This window comes from Periplaneta americana, chromosome 5, assembly GCF_040183065.1.
Source record: "Periplaneta americana isolate PAMFEO1 chromosome 5, P.americana_PAMFEO1_priV1, whole genome shotgun sequence".
Lineage (NCBI taxonomy): Eukaryota > Metazoa > Arthropoda > Insecta > Blattodea > Blattidae > Periplaneta > Periplaneta americana.
Window position 1 is genome coordinate 98,445,776 of NC_091121.1, and position 24,337 is coordinate 98,470,112.

At 35.2% G+C, this 24,337-nt stretch overlaps 1 protein-coding gene across 1 annotated transcript in view; it reads left to right on the forward strand.

The window, feature by feature from the left end:
- Window positions 1–24,337, forward strand: part of LOC138700430 (LHFPL tetraspan subfamily member 6 protein-like) — an 843,471-nt gene that overhangs the window by 446,920 nt on the left and 372,214 nt on the right. The gene's annotated exons all lie outside the window — the stretch shown is intronic.

Genomic DNA, 24,337 nt, shown 5'->3' on the forward strand with positions numbered 1-24,337 from the left:
GCAATGACACATTGTTGACGTTCGCGAAGGTAGGATTCAAACCAAGTAACAGAACTTTCAGAAAGATTCAGAAGTCTTAATTTACATAATAGAAGGTCCGTGTCAACTGTATCAAATGCCTTACTGAAGTCAAGTAATGTCAGTAATGTTAATTTACGTTCATCTGTGGCTTCACGTATATCCTCATTCACTTTTAGTAGTGCTGTAGTCGTACGTTTCTGAACCCGGATTGGTATTCGTCCAGTAAGGCATGTTCGGTTAGATAGCTCATTAGTTGTTTGTGAACAATACGTTCCAGAGCTTTTGATAGGGCAGGTAGGATACTAATTGGACGGAAATCATTTGCACATAATGGGGTTTTAATTTTAGGGATCGGACGGATAAAGGCTTTCTTCCAGAGGTTCGGGTAGGTAGAAGTTATGAGTGAGGCGTTGAATATATGTGTTAATGTCGGCAGTATTATGTCCAATATTTTATTCAATAATGTTATACTAATATTATCCACACCTTCAGCTTTAGAAGTAATACGTTTTATTGCCGCTCTCACTTCAGTTTCTGTGACATAAGTGAAGAAAAATATTTCTCTATCCGGAAATGGAGTCATTTGTAATTCGTTAACTGTCTGCTGTTTGTCGACCGTATCCAAGGTTATTGACTGTACAGTTGCAAAATGGTCATTTAGTTCGTCAAGAGAAACTGGCACACTGTCTACCTGAGTCCTGGGATTTCCTAAGCCAATTGTCCGTAAGTTTCTCCACAGTTTGGAAGGATCAGCTCCCCCCTTCAAGATGTTATGAAAATGTCTCAGTTTTGCGTTTCTAATGGCTTGAGTAGTTCTGTTCCGTAAGAGTTTATAATAATTATAAGAGATTTCTGTCTTGTCATGTTTAAACGTTTTGTATGCAGCGTTTCTGTCCGCAATCATACTACGTATGTCAGCAGTCATCCATGGTGCTGGTGTCCTTTTTACGCGTTTAGATTTGATAGGAGCATGCTTGTCATATAAATTTATAATATACTCATTTAGTTTAACAAGTTTCTCGTCAACAGTATGTAAGGTCCATATTGAGTCCCAGGGAATCTTTATTGCGTCTTCAAGTAGTTGGGTTTCATCAATACGTTTCAAGTCACGATACTTTATGAGTTTAGGCGTGGGCTTGGGACACTTCAAAGAATATACTAGATAAATAATATCGTGGTACGAAATTCCCGAAGCCGCACATTGTCCATGTTTTTATACTTTGTCTGCATTCTTCGTAATAATTAAGTCTAATAGGGATTCGGAAGATTGGGTGTGGTGGGTTGGTTCAAGGGGAAGGACTGCTAGATCAAGAGGCTGGAACATGGTCAATAGACGTCTAGTGTAGTTCGAATCAGAGGCTAACAAATTCGTGTTAAGATCACCCATTATTAAGACGTGTTCATAATCTGTGATGAATTCCAACAACGATCTCTCGATCTCTGCAATATCGTTAATCTTCGGGGGTTGGTAAATTACACAAATAAGGCATTTCTGAAAGCTTGTCAAGACTTCTACAAATAGCATTTCAGGTTTTCCGGCATACTCGCCAGGAGATGCGTGTATTATTCTGGGATTGAGATCTGATCTGACATATGCAGCAACGCCGCCTCCTTATTTATTTAAACGATCATTTCTTAATAGCGTATAACCATCTATGTGTAATGTCGCTGAGGATAATGTAGGTTTGAGCCAAGATTCAGAGATGAGAAGAGCATGCAAATTCTGATTCGAGAATATGGATTGAATTTCGTCAAAGTGTGCAACCAAACTCTGAGCATTAATATGGGCTACGTGAAGGGATGAAGAGTTCTTGGAAAATGCTGTTGTTAAAATGTTGAATGCTTCAGGGTGAGAGAGAGGGTTCTGGTCAGCAAGTATAGGGGAATGGTGTGAGTGAAGGTCATTGTACAATGTTCTGTCAGAGACAACCGGATTATTGCTGTCATAAATCAGGGTATCCAACTTAAAAGAAAAAAAAAATGTTACATAAAAATATGAAGTTGCTGCAAGTAAAGATTTCCTATTAATTAATAACTTAGCTAACTTAGCTAAATATAAACCCAGTTGAAAAGCTAGTAGATCTAACCTAGACTAAGAATTAAAAAGTATAATTAAACAATAATGATAATAATAATAATAATAATAATAATAATAATAATAATAATAATATAGTCTTGGGAAACTAACACTAAATAAAATTTAAAAGTAGGAAGAATAGAAGTAACATTGCGCAACAGCTCACAGTTCAGAAGTTCAAATCTGCAGCACAAGTTATCCGGTGCTTTACATTACCTACTTTAACGAATAATACACTGTCTATAGTCCAGACACTAGACACACCAGATTTGCCTATCGCTTCCCGTAACAGGCCATGCCTTACCTTGGTCAGATCTTCCCTCAGGGTCATTCCGGAGCCCTTCAGCCTCTTTTTGTTAAAGAAAACTTCACTTCTCTTCCTGTAACTACAGAATTTGACAATAATAGTTCTCGGTCTACCGTCGCTAGTCGTGCGGCCTATCCGGTGGCTTCTGTCGATATCTTCTACCTTCAGTTCCACTCCTATGTTCGTTGCCAGTTCCACCACGAGCTTGTCGGTATTCTCTCCAACCTCCTCCTCGATCCCGAAGATCCTGACACATTGTCTTCTCTGATATTGTTCGAGATCGTCCACTTTTCTTTCCAGTTCACCAATTTTACGGTCCCGTTGCTCAATAGTCTGCTTCAGGTCCTGGATAACTTCGGAGTTGAAGTCTATGCTACGCTGCAGCTCCGACACTACCGCATCTTTTATAAGGTTGGCTAACGTTTGCAGCGCGCCAGACTCCTGCATCATGGCTAGAAACGTTTCTTTAACCACTCGCTGCACTGTAGCCTCGATTTCTTCAGACTTTAACATTTTCGGAGGCATGATTGCAAAGTATATAAGCACAAATAATTCTGTAACACTTTATAAACTGGATGAGCACTATTCTAACACTTAACACTAGATATTCACCTTCTTAACAACGTCTAAACTAGGAGCGGTTTGTATGCTGTTACTGACTATCCGCCATATTACACCGTCTATAGTCCAGACACTAGACACACCAAATTTGCCTATCGCTTCCCGTAACAGGCCATGCCTTACCTTGGTCAGATCTTCCCTCAGGGTCATTCCGGAGCCTTTATTTGAGGGATGTTTTCCCAAAATATTGACGTATCTTTGGTTACATGATATGATATGATATGATATGATAGTGATACTGAGAGCATAAAAACAAGAATAATATTGCAAAACAATAAGATTTGATAAAAAGCATAGTAATTGTAAATATATGAATGTATATATATTTGTCTTTAAGCACTATACCTTTCGGTGAAGCGGCACTTCACATTATTAGTATACAGTGTCGTCTCACCGTTTTACACGCTTCTCGTACAAGTCAATTGGGACATTACTTATTTTAAATTTATTATTGCAATATTACTTATTTTTAATTTATTATTACAATTCTTCCACTAGTCTTTTCTTGTCTTTCATCAATTCTTCCTCTACTTTACTCTTAACCCATCATTATACCAAAAAATTGTAACCCCCCTCACTCTACATCTCTAATTATTTGCACTTTTCACTACTCCCTTTTCCACATTGCTACTTTTTAGGTCTTAGTTTTCTTCTCTCCCGATATTTCCCCTCCACACCATTTCCTTAAGTCATACTGTTTTTTCACCTTGTTTTCCCCTCTTCCTTCATCACTGCACGTTAAACTATCTCCTATTTGCGTTACTCTACTTCTAGTCAGTCTCGATTTAGATCTTAGTTCCTTCACCCGCTTCGGAATTGCTCCACTATTTCCATTCCCTTTCATTGAGGTCTTGTTCTGCTGAGCTTGCTGAACTTCAGTTCGCGTCACTCCTGTTACTTCCTCAGTTGGCGTCACTCCCTGCTTTCCGGAAATTTTCGCTGAGTTTGATACGTTTACAATTGACTCGCGTACACTCACCGTACTTGAATTGTAAATATAAAGATGATGGGTTAAAACGTATTACATAAAATGACAGTACGAAAATATTGAACTAATAAACACTTAAAAGCGTGCAAAAATATTGATTCAATAATGATTGTAATTAATAATCGTGATGCACACAACATGTTCTTCAAGTCTTCCATTTAATGCATGCTTATGGCATTTTTAACATTTTGGACCAGCCTTTATTTGAGGGATGTTTTCCCAAAATATTGACGTATCTTTGGTTACATCGTGTATGTTATGTTAGGTAACAAAACCACTTTTGATATTAAATCCACACGTATGTATTCGTTAATATTCCCTACATTTCAATTCTGAAAATTTTTCTCTCTTCGACAAAGTGTCGTGCTCAGTTGGGCCAGTGGGTTGGGTTCATTATTAGGTCTACCTACGACCTTTATAATTACGGCACATAGACACGCGGAACACTCGTTCAAACTGGTACGACGCTTGCACCAAGTCGGAATATGTTCCATTAGTGCTTACGCATGCGAGAAAGTAATTCTTAAGGCATATCGTTTCACCGTATCGACTTCTTGAATAAACCCTTCGGAATAATTCAGACCATACAGCCATTATCAGTATAAACACTTGCAAGACATCCGATTTTCTTTGCCTTATGCTCTGAAATTGCTTGAAAATGTCGATAAAACTAAGATATATATATATATATATGTATATGTATATGTGTGTATATATATATATATATATATATATATATATGGATAATGCTTGGGGTCTAATGATTGATGTGCTTTCTCATATAATTCGTATTCTATTATTTCGCATAACATTATTCATCGTTGTTGGTTCAGTAATGCCGCCATTATTAAGAGGGATATTTTTTGTTGAGCATTCATTTCAGAAACAACTTACGTATAGAAGAATTTTCCATCATAATTCAACTACAAAGGTACTCAATTCCATGTACCAGTTTGTTGTGAAATATATATCGATATTTCTATAGTGTAAGAATTTCTTTGATTATATTATAGGTTTTATACTATATTCCTTAATTCCGTACATAGGTAATGACTTTAAATTTACTAACAAGAGTCGAAGTCGGGATAGGAGAAGAAATGAGGCCGTCAGAATAATGACAGATTCCAACCAACCTCGAATTTTCAGATATACGACTGTTTACGCCTGACATTTACCTTTTATACAGTGAAGTATCATATTAATTTGTAATATGTCAAAGCTCTCATATTCCACATTTAAAATTAGTACTTGGTGGGAAAGAAAGCTTTCTCAGTGAATAAATGGTATACCCTAACTGTATGGGCTTTTGTTTGCGTCCACTTTAAGTACAGCTGTCAAAAGAAAAAGTGGCCGCTCTCCTGAAACAAACTTCCCTTCGGGTATCTTCGCTACAATTCGGAGACAGGCGATGTTACATGTTGTTGGACCACGTTGCCTGATATCTACAGTTATAATTGAAGTATTCTGTGTGTTATCGACAGCATAATGGTAGGGTTCAGGCCTCTTATTCATGAGGTCCTGCGTTCGACTACAACCACGTGCTTTTTATGTTCTTTTTTGTTCTGTTTTTGAGAGAGACAAACTATACATAATGGCTCCTTTCTCTTTTACGATTATTTTAGTAATTAACATCAGGTTCATTAATATATTATGCCATGACTTTATAATTATGATATTGTGGCTGCAAATGGAAAGAAATAAGATTTTATTCTCAATAAAAATAACTTTCGTGGCATAAACAAAACAAATTTACTGGCGTCGGCCTTAAAACATTCAAACAATTAAGCGTTCAAAAAACAGAACAAAAAGCCACAATTCAATATTTAGTCTATCTTCCTCTTATCTCGATCATCTTGCAGTCGAGTGGGCATGGAATTGACTAGTCTTTGCAAATAGCGACTGTTCTTAGACACGATATTCCAGGCATTCTGAACATACACACATAAATGTTCTGTCCATGGGCAGGTCTTTCATTGCAAACCCAGCAATCTCCAATCTTTCCTATTTTCTGCCTTCCTCTTACTCTCCGCATATGATCCACATATCCTAATGTCGTCTATTATTCTTTTCAAACAGAGACCCAACCAATTACTTTTTATCTTTCTAATCAGTTTCAGCATCATTCTTTCTTCACTCACTTTTTCAAACACAATTTTATTTCTTATTCTGTCTGTCCACTTCACACGCACTGTTCTTCTCCACATCCACATTTCAAATGCTTCAATTCGTTTCTCTTCATTTCGTCGTAATGTCCATGTTCCTTCCCCATACAATGCCACTTTCCAAACAAAGCACTTCACTAGTCTCTTCCTTAGTTCTTTTTCCAGAGGTCCGCAGAAGATCCTTCTTCTTCTATTAAAAGCTTCCTTTGTTCATGTTTGCAGTTTTTCTTGGGAAGGATAGGCCTAAATGCGGTAACATCCCGTTGCTTTCCGCACACCACTATCTCTTTCGCATCTTACTAAATTCCAGAGGGCCCAAGCGTGGAGATGAGGAGAGTGGATTTGACTAATTGGGCCCTCCGGACTTCACCGAAAGTCACGGCAAGGGTTAAATATTAATTCTATCAGGATGTTTGACCCTATCAGAGATCGGGAAATCTCAATTAGCCTTTGCCCCCCGCATCCTGGACTAAATCATCAGAAAATCTTAGAGTGTGATTGGGCCAATTTTTCCGAAAATGTTTCCACACTTTTGCCCTCGTAGCTCAGCGGACGAACGTCGGAATTTAGATGTCAACGTCTCAGGTTCAATTCCTCGTTACTCCTTTTCATTTTATTGTGGTTCAAGATAGTATAATGTAATAATACAAAAAGAAAAACTAATAGCAGTATTATGCAACTGGATTTTTCCAAACCTAATATTAAATTTATGTTATTTATATCGCTAAAGAACGATTACAATATAAATAACTTGAATATTATTTATACAGTATCACTAAAGAACGATAACACAATATAAATGATAAATATCGGTTTGTTTAATTAATATAAGATATTATATAATACGTATTTATCTAAATAAAATAACCTATTTTACAAAGAAAGATGTTTATTTGTGTTATAATAATTACTTACATAAAATACAGATTAGTTATAGCCTATTGCGAAAGAACAATAACAATATAAATAACTTGAATATTATTTTATAATGCTAATGAAGGAAAACAATATAAATGATAACTTGAATATTATTTATATCGCTAAAGAACGATAACAATATAAAAAACGTGAATATTATTCATATCGGAATTTCACAGATTTATTACAGATGTATTTAAGAAATTGTAGAAGAATAGTAATTAGTAACAGTGTCCTATTTATTCTTCTTGGAGCCAAATTTGTAACTTTTAAAAGTGTGGTTACTATGTTGAAGTGTATGTGTTGCAACGGATGCTTGATTTGTTATGTATGTGAGTCAGTTATGGGATGCTTGATGTCGTCGCAATGTCGTAATTATAGTTTGATTGTGTCTGTGTGACTATTGTGTATTAATTTATGATGTATGGTACGGAAAGCTGCATATTTGTGTTATAGAAGTGTTACGTATGTGTGTTATTAATGTTTTTGTATGTTTCAAATTGATAACTGATATTTGTTTTGCAATCGCAATACCTAATTTACGGATTGTTTATGTTTTGTTTACATAGCGTAAGCTAATTTAATTTTCTTTTCCATTTCTGTTTATGCTTATCTTTTTTTGTGTATAAAACTATAGCCCTAACATACATATGTAAAATAGGGCTAACCCCCATTGGAGATACAATAATAATTGTTATTCATGTCGTTATAATACGATAACAGAATACAAATGATGACCTGAATTTTATTCATATCCCTAAAGAACGATAACAAAATATAAATAACGTGATATCCATAAAGAACGATAACTGGATATAAATGATAATTTGAATATCATTTACATCGCTAAAGAAGGATTAAAAAATAAAATGAAAACTTGAAGAAGGCCCGAACCCACGACCTTTGAATCATTAAACAAGCACTCTACCGCTGGTCTACGAGCCGCAGATATGGAACACTTTCATAGTTCCGGAACTGCTTGTACAAGCACATGTATCGTGTAACATCGCCGCGACCCGAAGTGGACTTTGAAGATATTCGCTGTTCACGAGTGCGGCCACTTTTTTTTTTTGACAGCTGTACATGGCGTTGTAGTCAAAATGGTGGTGTCCACTAACACTTTTACTGAACATTTATGTTGTTCCTCTTTGGATTTACTTAGTAAAAATGAAAGTTTCCTATTCAAACACATGTAGACTGTTCGTACCAGGGCATGTAAATAAAGAAAACTAATCATTATCCCATTTTTTTTATTTTCCACATACTCTTTTTAACTAAACAGCAGAAAAACAGACGAACTACTATTCATTCATTCATTCATGTTATTCCATAGATCTTACATGAGCAATGAAGCTTTAAGCTGTGGAACAAGTCAACATTTTACAATATTACTATTACAATTACAATTTTTACAAATTTTTACAGTTTTACAATTTAGTAATTTTCTACAATTTTGTGCAATTTTTCACAATATTTTGGCAAGATGTACTGAGATGAGGTGAAGTCCGAGGATTCGCCAAAATATTACCCGGCATTTGCCTCTTAGTTGGGGAAAATCTCGGAAAAACTCAACCAGGTAATCAAATCAAAGGAGGGGTAATCAAATCAAAGGGGGTGATGCCGAGGACTGAAGACAAAGACTCAAGAATTTACAGGTAAACTCTAAGCATCATATTTAACAAATCCTGAAATAATGAAGTCTTAATATTAAAAATTCGCAGAGCTTTAAAGACAAACATAAAATGTCATTTTTCTCAAAATGAACTTCGGTTGGGATCTGCCGTTATTATTCTGAGCACCTCAAATGTCAGAGAAAAGTGGAATAGGGAGAGAGGTACGACACACCAGTGGAGGGTCATTTACTCTGTTCAAGTTGTAGGGTTTAGTGAAAAACTGTTTTCAGATCAGGGGAAGGTTGATAATGGAAGAAGAATAAAGTGCATAGATTTTTCTGAGGATATGTCTTTGTTAGCAAAAGAGGAGATGATTCTAAGGAAATGCTACTGGAGCTAAATATAGCTGTGAGAATTATAGGATGAAGATAAATGCAAAAAAGACGACCATGATTATCGGAAGAAGAATAAGAGAGTTAAGCGCGAGAATTCGAAATGAGATAGTAAAACAAGTGGAGACCTCCAGTTATTTGCAATGTACTATGAGTAGTAACATGAGCTGCTTCCAGAAAGTGAAAAGGAGGATAGCAATGATAAAGAGAGCCTTTAATAGAAATGGAGTATTTTTGCGGGACTTTACAAAAAACTAAGGTTGAGATTAGTGAAGTGCTTTTTGTGGAGTGTGGCATTATGGAACAGAAACATGGATATTATGACGAAGTGAAAAGATACTACTGGAAGTATTTTAAACGTGAATATGAAGAAGTATGGAATGTGAGAAATGGACAGACAAAATAAAAAATGAAGCCGTGTTAGAAAAAGCGAATGAAGGAAGCATGATGCTGAAACTGATCAGGAAGAGAAAAATGAATTGTCTGGGTCATTGGCTAAGAAGACACTGTCTAATGAAGGATGCACTGAAATGAATGGTGAACGGGAGGAAATTTAGGGACACAAGAAGATTTCAGATGACAGACGACATTAAGTCCACACCTTTGGAGTAACGGTTAGCGCGTCTGGCCGCAAAACCAGTTGGCCCGGGTTCGAATCCCGGTTGGGGCAAGTTACTTGGTTGAAGTTTTTCCGGGCCGTTCCCTCAACCCAATATGAGCAAATGCTGGGTAACTATCGGTGCTGGACTCTGGACTCATTTCACCGGCATTATCACCTTCATCTCATTCGGATGCTAAATAACCTAGGTTGTTGATACATCGTTGTAAAATAACCTCTTAAAAAAAAGGACGACATTAAGATACATAGATCGTATGTGGAAACTAAAAAGGAAAGCGGAAAATAAGGAAGATTGGAGAATGCTGGGTTTTTAGTGAAAGACCTCCCTTTGGGCAGAAAACTATGAGGAGTGAATTAATGAATGGATTAGATATAGCATGATTAAATCAACCAATAATTAAATCATACTTTCATTTAATATTAAAATAACATAACAAAATTAAAAGTGAAAGTAGTACTGTTGTTCCCGTGACAAAGAATACCAGGTCATCAATATCATACATGAAAATAAGTACGTAATACAAGTTTTGAAAGAAAATTGAACACAAGGCTTGTACAGCTATGTATAGTTCTTAGCTCAGGTTTTACGCATTTCACGCCATGATAATTATGTTTCTTGCTATCCTTAGGCCTATTATTTGTTTTGAATGCTTTTTTTATTATGATATCACTGCAATCATCCTCATATGATCTATTTCTTCTTGCTGAACTTCAAATTATAGCCCCTCCTCCATTTTATACTAATTCGCCGTGTTTGCATTTCTGCCTTCCATATACACAGTATTTGGATTTCTGCAGTAATCAAATACGGTACGTTTGACATGATAGCTGATTATGTGTGTGACTGTTGCAACAGAACAATTTTATCGTATAATTCATGCTTTCGTCCGCTCTACCTATGAAATTAGGGATCATGGACTGTACTGATTTGGTAATTGGTTCAAACATTTCTGGCTTTCACATGCGGGAAGGTAATTTTTTTCCTCACTCAACACTACTACTAATAAGTACTATTATTATCACTACTAACAGGTTTAGCCGTGAGCCTCTTCCGTCTTCGTAGTTTCTCGCCATTTTCTTCTCGGTCGTTTTATTTCTCTGCTTCCCATTGGTTTTTAGTTACATTTTTGTTTACGTAGTATAATCTTGTAATTATTTGCATGTTTTCTTCAGATATTCCTATTCTTTTCTTATTTCTTTCACAAATCACAATATGACCATGCCAATGAATAAAACTCTCTTAAATTACATAAGTAGAAATACTGTTAGAGTTAAATTGTAGTTAATAGCTATGAGTTTTACCTCTGATTGAGGTTCTATTAATCAGACAGTACACTTCATTAGGCCCCAGGTTAGAGCGCAGGAATTTTTCCTCGAAAGGAAATAATTTCTGTGTTGTTCTATGGTCTGGAATTTAGCTTAAGTTTAGACGTAAGATCTCTCCTGGCGCCACATAATCATGATAATTCTATCATACCATCGGCATAATGTAATTTCCCCTTTCAGTGATCCAACCTAGAAGTGGGTTACACCTGAACCACTGGCAGGAGAGAAGAAGACCCAGACATGTCGAAAGACAACCTGGTGGCGTTGGGGGAAAAATTATTTGTAAATTAATTTGTAATTTGTAATAATATTCTAATTGTTGTTATAAAAATGAATATCGAAAAAAAAAATAAAATATTTGGACTTAAAATAACTGTCCGACGTGATTTGAAGGATTGACTAGCTCTGTCAGTTACAGAAACAGAACAAAATTTATACTTAAATTTCTTCTGAAAAGCTAATTTATACCTGCAGAATTATGCTTCAAATTAAAAATTTTTCCAGACAAAACAGTTAGGGTTTAAAGATATCCATGTGAGTTAATTTTAAAAAATTACCAAACGCTAGCCGTTACGAAAGTAGAGCAACGAAAAGCGGCTTGAACGACGCTAATGCTCTTGGTATGTTTGTTCCTTATCTGTAGTCTTAAAGTGCAGTCTGATTTCTTTCCTAGCCACAAGCAGTTTCAGCCTAGATCATATATACCCAGATTGCTCGGCCTTATAGGCTTTGACTGTAATAACTTTTACCGGGTTTACTATGCTGCCATCTAGTTGTTACATAAGGAGTACGTCATAACTTCCATTTGAATTGCATTATACTGCCATCTCGTGTTCGTTTACGGCGGACGGGTGGCGATCCTGGCGGTTGTTCTCTTCAAAGTGCTACCGATTTTTAACTTAGGCATGAGCAATCTGTTACCTATATTATCTAGGGTTTTAGTAACAAATGAAGGATCGTTCATCGGAATGAAAAGTCACGTGTGGCTAATTGCCAATCGTAAACATTTTCTTCGTATTGGGGAGGATTTGTTCATAAATTATTTTCTCTTAAGTAGTCATCGGTAAGGACTGGTTTCGTGACAGGTAAGATAGAATCTTATTAGAAAGATCTAATCTCTTTCCTTATTACATAAACATGGAAATGAAAGTAGAAGGAGATACGAAGAGCATGGACTGTAAAATTGTAAATTATGTTTTATTTAACGACGCTCGCAACTGTCGAGGTTTAATATAAGCGTGCCGAAATTTTGTCCCGCGGGAGTTCTTTTACATGTCAGTAAATCTACTGACATAAGCCTGTATTTAAATACTCTTAAACGACATTGGCCTGGGCCGGGATCGAACCCGCAGCCAGGCCGACTAACTGGCTTCCTTATCTACTGTATCAGTGACTATACAGGCCGATGAAGGACAAGAGCCCTGGAGACGTGTAGGATATCTCCTCAATTTACAAGTTCGCTTCTATATTTTATCTCGGTTAGTTGGTATTAGAAACGTGTATAAATGACGTGCTATTGTTCCGATCGCTCCCTCTATTGTTACTACACCATCTATTGTTTGCAGCCTGCTTGACTTTCCCGCCGGGGTGAGAGCGTGAAGGGATTGTCTACAACTTGGAGAATGTTACACAAACTTCTGTGTAACTTCAAAGGTTTAGAAAAGAAAGACCTGAGTCTTAGGGGCTTTGTCACGGATAAGGTGCTTGACTCGGGCTTCAGCGCGGCGTTCTATCACCTCGCCAGTCGGATTACGCTGCAATTAATTATCCTAACTGGTGTGGTAAAACACAAAAATACTGAACATCATCGTCATCATCACCATTATACATTATAGTCGTAAAGGAACTGCCATTAAAAAAATCTTTCCATACATTCATTTGCTACGTTGCAGTGATTTTCTCTCGGTTAGTTTGTAATTCAAGATTGTGCTAGAGATTCTTGCTCTAACATTCAATTAACATGTTAACACCATTTATTTTGTTATTTTTGTTTATATGTGTAGATCTCTTAGTCATACTTATATACGTATGATACGAAACCGGAAATTGGAGCACAAAAATGAATAATAGTTACACAAATTATTTGAAAATACAATTTGTGACGATTAATCTATTAATAGGCTATTAAAATAGTGATACTGATTAAAATATACATTTCATTAACGATCACTAATTTTTAAGAAAAAAAAACGATGTACGTTGGACGGAGTAACGCAATAATAGACCAACCGACAATTTGAAAAAAAAAAGACATATTTGCACAAATCTGTTGATGGCAGGCTAATTTAACTCGGAAAAAATTAGTAATGCGGTATCTGAATTTTGCTGCTGTAAAAGTTCATTTATTGCATAAAATTCACTTACTTATTTTGCTTTGAAATATTAATTCAACTGCTGGTCTCTTATCAAAAATCGGTTAGCCTTTTTGGTATTATTAATGCTGTTTTTTTTGTAATAATATGAATGTTATAATACTTCTTGCATAAAAGTTTTATAAAAAAAAACAGATTTATTTCAATGACCAATATCTCCAAACAGATTTTTGGCGCTTGGTCTCTTATTGCGTAACTCCGTCCATTTTGATATCATAAACATTTCTAAACTAATGCATTAACAAAATCATGTAATTGAGACTTGGAATAGTGATCTACTCTTTTGGATCTGTTCTCCCAAGTAGAACATACGAAAGGAGTAACAGACCCTCAAAGTGAGGTTTATAAGAAGATCGAATAGTTTAATTTATTAAATATCTGACTTTTCACGTATCCATACCATAGGTATACCTGCAGGCCGAAGAGCTTCCTTGGAACAAATCTAGACAATGCCAGTAATATCAATAATGGCATATAGATTTTACTAATCGAATATTCCGATATATCGATATTAAATTTTCTGTCAGTGTTGTAAGTCGTTACATCATTAGGATGTTTGTTATCACTGACTTCATTTGACTTCTCATAAAGCTCACAAGATGTTAGGTTTTGGATACACATGCTTGCTCACAAGGGAATATTCTCTGCCTAAGAACTGCGATTTCAATAAAAATTCTCACAATTGCTAAGCCTGAATCAGTAAATAATCTGGTAATAGTCACTCACGTACAGTAGCTTTTCCCTCATTAAAAAAATATAACTTGTTTAATTACACGTCTTATACGCCGCTCTTACACGCAACGCAGCATGCTATGAATTCGTTCGTCCTGTACGTACCGGCATGTGATCTTCAAATCATCTCTGTAACCTAACCTTGTGTGTTTGAGAGGGGGTTGCAGTTTATGGTACTGTGAGTTGTATGTTAGTGTCTTCTGATGACTCATGTGGAAGTTGTGTTATGAAAAGTGGTTGTATAATATGTAAGTTTTGAAGAATAATAAAAGTGTTAAGACATTAAATTTAGTTTGGAAGCGTCTATAAGAATTATTATGTTTGTGCGCAGTCCTAATTCGTATTTGAGGGTATTTGCTTTTATTTCACAATTTTAGTTTCTAAAAATGAGATCTATTAATCCATTTAATGTAATATACATTCTAAAGAATCTAGTCGATTCAAAATCAGTGGAGATGTGACAAAAAAGAACATAAGTGAATTCAACAATGTTCTCCAAACTATTATGCGTACTGGAAAGTCTTTGTGAAACACCTGAACCAGCTGTTGTGACATGTTTGTACTGCAAAAGGGCCCTCTGCCCTGACCATTTCGTAACAGAGGCACATTATCACAGAGGATAATGATTCAGGTATGAGTAGATAATAAAATTATACTATTGTATACGGGGTTTATGTGTGTATGTATATAACAAACAACGTTTCTTAAAATCGTAGTGATTAATAATTTCGATACCGTTTGTAGCAAGTACAGTAATAGATTTTCGAGTAGCGCTTTGTTGCTAGACAGGTGAGCAATCAGTACAGTGGCAGTGTTAGTTGCGTGTAAGAGCGGCGTATAAGACGTGTAATTAAACACGTTATATTTCTTTAATGAGTGAAAAGCTAGGTGAGTGACTATTACTAGATTACTTACTGACTCAAACTTAACAATTGTGAGAATTTGTATTGAAATAGCGGTTCATAGGTAGAGAATGTTCCCTTGTCAGTGAAATATGCAGTTTGTAACACTCCTTAGTAATGGTAACAAATCGTTTGAAAGTAAGTAGTAAGAAAATACTTTTCCATTATAATGTACAATATAAAAATAAAGTAAACAATTTTAAACATTAAAAATACAAAAAATTAACCTTTATTGCGAAAAAAATGTTCCTATCACACTGTTTTTCCTTAGCCTGGAGCACAGTCTTTCATTTTTTTTTTTTTTTTTTTTAATGAAACATACGATTTGGTAATTGGTAGTCACACGGATGAACCTTATAAAGCTGAAATAAACAGTTTTGAATGTTAAAAGTACAATAAAATTCAACCATTGTTGGAGAAAAATTCCTTATACACTGTATTTTCTTATACGTAATGAAGACAGAATGGTGTTGCGCAGGGCAGGCACTGGTGTGAAGTCATTCTACGTTCAGTGCAGGGCAGATACGGTAATTTTTCTCTTTTCCAGCTGATGAAACTTCAGAATTTAAATTATGGTCACTTTGGTTTGGTGATCATATTCTTCAGAACCTGATGAGTCTTCGTCTGGCTATCCAGAAACAACTCCATTAAATATCAAAATGTGCGTCATCAACTTGAATCTTCTTTCGCTTTCACGGTCCAGGTTCTTTGTCTTCAACCTGTCCCTTAGATGATCCAGGTTCAATGTCAATTTTATAAAAAAAAAAAGAATGGCCTAAGTGTCATACAAACATACAAAGCAGTACTGAATTAAAAAAAAAAACTTTCGCATTCATAGACGTCTCGTCTCACAGACGACTAACAGAGTGCGGTAACGGTTTACATTTAAATGGTCTATGCTAGAAGAAAAGTAACTGCCAAATATTATACAACCTGTCTTTACTTGAAGGTACTAGGAAAAACTCAGTTCAATAAGTTAACATTAGATGGCTACCAGCTTGAATAAAATGTCTGTCATACAGACGAGTGGTGTATATTTAAGGGTTAATACAAGGTGAACCAATGAAACGGGCGATTTTAAAACTTTAATAATTATTGCACTGATTATTTTGAAACGAAACTTTCACTTTACATTTAAACTATACATAATATCATGTACCTGTACCTCATGAAATCTTATTTTCTGAACACTACATCCCACAGGTGTGACCCATTTCGTTGCACGCATTCTTCAAGTCTAAGTCTGGCCGTGTGACTGGTCGCACCATCCTGTTGAAACCACGTGTGTCTATTGATGAGAGGATTATTGGCAATTTGTGGAGACAATAATTCTTGAATCATTCGGACATATCGCTGTGATGTTTCAATAACAGATGTCCCATTATCGTTCCCAAAGAAATAAGGACCGATGATTCCAAATGACGCTATTGCACACCAAATTATGACTTTGACACGGTATAATGGTTTCTCATTCATTTCATAAGGGTTAGTTGGTGACCAGTATCGAAAGTTCTGTTTATTGACATACCCAGAGAGATGAAATTGAGCTTCATCACTCATCAGCATATTGTGGACAATGTCTTCGTTAACATTTAGATCCAAGAATTGTTGGCAAAAACTCATGCCGTTTACTTTATCAGCATCTTTTAATGTTTGCACTACTTGAATTCTGTATGGATTCATGTGTAAGTCCTTACGAAGAATTCACCGTATATTGGTGTTTGACAAGCCAAGTGAAATTGCATGACTACGGGCTGAACGTATAGGACTACGGATCATAGCAACTCTTACGGTGTTGATATTTTCTAGGATACGTACACAGATATTTGCTTACCTGGAGACTTCTCCTTCAACGCAGATCCAGTTACTTCAAAGTTCTGAATCCAGATTTTTATTTCAAGGGCTAATGTATCGGATCATTGTGGTGGATATTGTAATGACGTCGAAATAGCCGTTGTGCAGCAATGGAACTATCATTATTTTTTAATATGCCTTAATAGCAAAAGCACGTTGTTCACCCGTCCAACGATCCATTATAAACAAATGCTGTCGAATGAAGAATAGATTGTTGCATGTAACAATTAAAATGCCCGACAATAGCCGAAATGACACAATCTGAAAATCGCCCGTTTCATTGGCTCACCTTGTATTATATGTTTCAGTCTGAATATTGCCAGTTTCGATCGTATTTCTTTAACTTTCTTATACTCAAATCGCGACCAGTTTAATAATTCATTCTGTAACTTCTAAACTTGATTTTACTTGATGAATTTTCTGGTAGTAACACGTTTTTAAAAGAGTAATATCTGTTTGAGCGTCGCTATCCATTTCGTGGAACTGAAGAGTTGGTTCTCATGTTGATTTATTAACAGACATGCGACCTAATATCACTGCTGCCCTGGCTGCATATTGCGGTGTGTGGCTTGGTCTTCATCAAAGCATGCCAGACCACTTAGCTCCTACAGCATCCTCATAAAATGGGAGATAATCCTGCTTCCCAGAATACACTCCTTTCTGAAGCAATCGTAAGCAGTGAGAGTTGCGTTATCAATAACAAGACAAAAGTTGCAGGCATATGCTGAATTATTCAAGTTTCAACCTTCATGCTTCACCCACAGTCTAGTATATACAGTCACGAAGCTTGTGTTGTGAGGGTGCTAGGAACAATTGACTGTGCCGGTACTATTTTGTATTGTCTATAATGAGGCGATATTAGCGATCCTAGTGGTTAGAAACTATATATGGTTGCATATTTACTACTTATTGAGCTTCGTGACTATATATAGTAGACTGTGCTTCACCTATGCTCAGTATTTGGATTAATAGTTTCGTCTCGTATTTACTTTATGGAGGATACAGACCAACAGTAAACTTGCACTAGCTATGAGATGTCTAGTCGTTTAATTAAATATGTTTATTTATGCAAAAATTCACATTGAACTATTCATGCACATATGCAGAAACATTTACTGAAACGACTGCCAAGACGGACACTGGAAAATTTTCTTTTCTCAATCGTACTATCAGGGACTGGAATGCTTTACCTGCAGACTTACTAAAGGCTTTACCAACAACCAAAAATGTATTTAAAAATAGGCTTAAGGACTTTACTAATAGACGATAATTATACACGGTATTTAAAGGGTGTAATTGATATTTTGTTATTGAAGTGTTCTATCAGTGAAGAAGTGTGTTGTGTCAGTGAAGTGTGTTGAGTAAGTGAAACGGGTTTCTGTCAGTGAAGCTTTAGAGTTTATAGTGGCAGTGCAAAGTATTTGAACAGGGAAATGTTTTTGAAGTGTTAGTGAAATCAGGATAGAATCAGTGAAATGTGTCGTAGTTCCAGTGCAGTGAGTGAGTTGACAGCGAAATGAGTGTAGTGTTGAAAGGTACTTGTGCAGATATGAACATATCATACTCGTGGGTTTTAGTTCGAACCGTTGCTTACGAGATTATACAAGCTGGCGCATAGAGCTTGAAAAACGAGTCTGAAGTGGTTCCCTCGTAATGCCAATTTCGCCGCTCGGAGCGCTGTTCTGCCCTATATATTCATAGCAGAACACTTAAAAGACATTGACATTTGGGACATTTAAAGGACTCATCATTGCTTATTAAATGCTTCGTACAATATTTTATGGACAATAGACGTAATTTGCAAACTTCTACTCCTCAATTATATTACAATAAAAGGCTGTCATTCTTGATATTAAAACATATTACATATAAACTGAGGGACTGTCTGCTCTGTACTTCAGTTCATACACCAAACATTTCCGGAAATAAATTAACTTGACATCTTACATATACGCACTATAGCCTACCCTTTTCACCTAATATTATTAATATTGTTATTAAATAAGATATTGCAACTAATTAAGGTACTGCATTATCTTTAATTTCCTTGAATTCATAATTACGCATTTTCAAGAAAGCCTAACTTTTCCCTCTCTTTTTAAAAAAAAATACGGACGTCACAATAACTGAGAAGTATAATTATTGCGCGATTTTTTCTTGCAGTGGTGAAAACATTTCTATAGGCCTACTGATTAATCTATTGAGCATAGTAATAGTAAACGCTGTAGTATTTTAGTGAGTGTACGCCTACTTAGCTCTTGTAAAACGAAATTTTCACTTTCACTTTCAACGGAACACTCACTTATATTCAGCTCTTGTATCTTGCAGTAAATTATCCATTTGTGATCATCTTTCCAATATAACCTCCCATTGAAACGACCACTTAAAATCATGAGCTAGAATTTATTATTTTAAAAACATTTCCACGTACATACTGTGATAATTGTTATGAACCACAATACAAAAGACAACACTGTGAAATTGGATTAATTTACCAAGATCAACATCAATACCGGTAGTATAAAATCACATATAGGCCTAGGCTATATTATTTCATTACTTTATGGTATTAATTAGAAGGATTAATTTTGAAGAATTACAAATATGCTGAAATAATTTATGACACCTCTTATAGAAATGTAAAAATATGTATGTACATTTTGAAACAATGGGTATAGCACCACTTGAAAATATTGAGCATTTTAACAGTAACTTGTAAATTGTTCCATCACGTTGTCTATAGTGTTTATTTATTGTAGCACTTTTAGAACGAACGTGGTTCACATACATAAGAAGAAATGACGATGGAATGAGTCGAACACATACAGTTTTCTTTAATTTTTAGCAAATGATGAAGTTGAATATATACTGTTACTTCATATCCTAACATAAGTAGAGTTGCCACCATAGATGTAACACTTGAAATGAATATAAAATAAATTAATGTATTGGTAATGATACAAGAATAAAAAGAAATTAGGCTAGACATAACCTCACAAAATTACAAACACATGCTAAACAAAAAAAAAAAAAAAAAAACTTTACGTATCCGTATATAATAAAACTAGATATTCCAGATATAATTTGTTTCACACGATAACCACCTCAGCCTATTTCGGCAGCAGCCATTATTAGTTACAGTTTGAGGTGCATTACCTAATCTCATACTAACCTTGTTAAGTTCTCTAACCTAATTCACTGATAATTACGTAACAATACACAGGTCTAAAATACAGACAAATACACATTAATTACCTAATAAGTACAGCATGAAGATAATTCATTACTTTTGTCGGTATTTTCTAAAAGAGAAAGGGAAAACAGTAACAACATTATCTTCAATGTTTACATCACGTCATTCACATTTTCATTAGGGCTATATCAGTAATGCTTGGTAAGTGAAACAATGCATGAAATTATTTTACATTTCGGGTCACATCATTCGAGAGTCGGAAAATGCAATTCGCCACTTTTAACATAGCATTGCTTGTTATATGAGAGAACTTTGACATTTACCTTAACCTATAAAGATACGACCTGTTGGTACCGAGTTCTTCACATAGCAAAACACAGACAATTTTCGAATATAACTTAGCTGAACAAACTTCAAATAACACTGTAATATGCTTGGCATATTTATAATATTCGCACTCAATCAGTAATGCACAATTAATCGAACTATTTTCACGATGCACAATGCTTTGTAATGGTAATATTCATCATTTCATAGGGCAGAGAGGCGAACCTAGCGGCAGAAATTGTCATGACTCACAGAGACCTACTTTCGATCGTGCTATGCGCCAGCTTGTGTAATCCCGTAAGCAACGGTTCGAACATAGGTTTAAGGTATAAATTAGACTTACTTTAAATGTTATTTTAACCGATCGTGCTTCATTTAATTTAGGATGTTCCCTGTTATTATTATTATTATTATTATTATTAGTAATTATTGTTAGTATTAATTATTAGTATTATTATTAATTGTATTTTTTATTAATTGTGTTCATTATTGTCTTTATTGAGTGTAATTAGTTACCACTGCCACCGGGTATATACCCATTGCAGTGTGAATAAATACACATACATATAATTTGATGCATATATAGGGTGCACGAGTTGTTGAAGCATTTGCAATTTCATGTATGCATGCATGTACAGAGTGTCTCAGGAGGAATGTAAAATATTTCAGGATAGTGTAGTTTGGGTTAACCTATATCGATTTAACGTGATATACTTATGTCCGACAGTTTAAGGTCGGGATTACTATCAACATTCGTTTGCATTACGTTTGGTTACGGTAAGGTTCGACAAATACAAGCTCCATGTTATTTGATTACGGTCAATATTAGAATGAACGAACGCCATACGGCGCTGATTCAGCATTGTCAAGCTATAGCTTCCACAAACATAAAGACACGTAAGTTGAACGCCATCCAATCACGAATTATTTTAATGATGTTTAAAATCTTCGTGGTACCTACCGGTAGTTGTATTGAGGTACTGTTATTGACTGCTTCAGTTATAATGTTCAAATGTAATGTACGTATGTAAGGCGTTACGTAGCTCCATCTTCACAAACATTCATAACATAAGAATATCAAACATATAATATAAGCCTATTATATAAAGTAAAGTACAAAATATTTTATTACATAAAATAGTGTACCATTTTTCTAAAATTATTTAACTAATCGCTAGTTACATGAACATTACGACGAAGTGAAGAGAAGCGAATAGAATCATTTGAAATGTGGATATGGAGAAGAATGGAACGTGTGAAGTGGAGAGAGAGAATAAGAAATGAAGCTGGTATTGGAAAGAGTGGGTGAAGAAAGAATAATGCTGAAACTGATCAGGAAGAGGAAAAGGAAATAGTTGGGTCACTGGCTGAGAAGAAACTGCCTACTGAAGGATGCACTGAAAGGAATGGTGAACGGGAGAAGAGTTCGAGGTAGAGGATGATATCAGATGATAGACGATATTAGGATATGTGGATCATATGTGGAAACGAAGAGGAAGGCAGACAATAGGAAAGATTGAAGAATACTGGGTTTGCAGTGAAAGACTTGCCCTTGGGTAGAACACTAAATGAATCACTAGTTAGTACGTAAGATGATTACGTATTTACCAATATCAACCCAGCAGGTACGATAGTTCGTTCAACACCACAAGCATGAATTTCTGACGCCGATTTACTTTTCTCCAGTTGTCAGGACTATCGCGACTTCATGCAACCAGCTGAATAACAACATTTCTTTATACTTTTCTCACAACTAGTATTTTTCTAGCACGAAAATGTCTTTTTGTAATAATAATAATAATAATAATAATAATAATAATAATAATAATAATAATAATGATGATGATGATGATGATGATGATGATAATAATAATGATAATAATGACGATGATGTGATGATGTAAAAGTACGAGCCATTCAAACCGTTCTCCCTCAGTTCAACGAATTAATAAATTGTGATCTTCAATATACCGTTGAGATTTCGGATGATAATGGATTATCAATTTTAAGTTTTTATTATGTAATATAATCAATAGTTACTACCCGTTCATTGCTGTTCTATGTGTTATATTCGCTAATTAGTTTATCCTTGCTAATAACGATTATTATTACTACTATTACTACTACTACTACTACTACTACTACTACTACTACTACTACTACTACTACTACTACTACTACTAGGCCCTACTACTACTATTGTTGTTAGCCTATTACTACTACTACTACTACTACTACTACTACTACTACTACTATTGTTGTTAGTCTATTATTATTATTATTATTATTATTATTATTATTATTATTATTATTATTATTATTATTATTATTATTATTATTGAGGAAGTGACGAAAGAGCAGATTTTTGGATGTAAGGCTGAATTTCATGCCTGAATTTTCGGTTCTGTTAACGTAGCCTATATGTATAATTATGATCTCAATCCTGTGAAATAATGCCAATACATGACGGGTCTCCATCTACCACAACAACATACAGTATTAACAGTAAGCAAACATATAGACTATGCATGCCCTAGGAGGGATTAGGTATATCCCATGGCCACAGCGTTCACGCTGCGTCAAAGCCACGCCTATTATGTATAGGTGTATCATTCCAGTATTTAGTTGATGAAAGCTAAATAAATCAAAAGAAATTTTGCGCATAAGCTTCGACAAATTGTTTTCATGTAAGCTTTAACATTTCAGATTTAAAAACAAAATTACTTTCGAAAGACAGAATTCTATAAGAAGCAAAATGATGATTTCTTTTAAAATTATCGAGTAGATCAACACATACTGGTATACTCAAGTTCGTATGAAGAAGAAATGATAATTAGAATTAAAAAATGGAAACTTCTTTTTGATCATGGGCGTCACAAACACAAAAAAAGTTCAAATGTTGTTTCCTATTGTTATTACTCACAGTTGGCTATGAAAGCAAATTGTGTACACTAAAACAGCAGTAGAAATCTAGCATAAAAATTCAGAGGACAAGATTATAAAATGCATAAAACCATACAGTAAAGTATATGCAGTATTGCAAATGTTAACTAGCAGAGAAAAATCGACAAAATACAAATACAAATGATTAGACCACGTGAAGTAAACGAAGACTACAATGATGGTCCATGGCTAGCGAGAACGGGTTCAATTCCAGAATTCATGGTGGACGAGGCTAAGGTTCAGATGGTTTTCTCGCGCTGCCTACGTACTCTCCAAACTCCCCCTTGTTATCATCTCCGATTAGAAAATACGGCACCTTTAATACTATGTGCTCTGGTGGTGGGTCATCCGCCTACCATGACACAAGTCTTCATGGTGAAATTATGTGTCTATGAATTAAGCGAAGCTAATTAATTCCCAGTTCTCAAGAAAAATACTTATAAATAGGCTTCGTATTCCAGCTACCTAAAGACTGAAGTTAAAGACACATTGGGTATATAGTACGCCGAGCACAGGTGATGCAACAGATAAGGATATAAAGAAACAGGTCTTCGCTTCGTGTTCGTGGAGTACAGTCAACTCCCAACATTCTGAAGCTATAGACCTACTAGGAAACACATGCTTGAGCCGTGATGTTCGTTTTCGTCGTGATCTTTGCAGTGAATAATAACGTGCATTCGTAAATTACGGAACTTGAATATTTGCGAGTGTCACTTGAAATGATTTTATATTGCAAGAAATTCTTTCAATAGCACATGACGTTATTAGTGCATGATTTAGTAGAAGAATTTCTATTGTCTCATATCTTTTCATGTTTCATTAGGATATTGCATATGTCGCTCATCACTGAAAACCCATTAATTTACCATGTATTTTTCTAAAAATCCCCTGAAATGTAGATTATTTAATTTATTAATTGGGATGTTGGCACTGAACATCATGGTAGGCTACACAAATCCACGCTAAACGT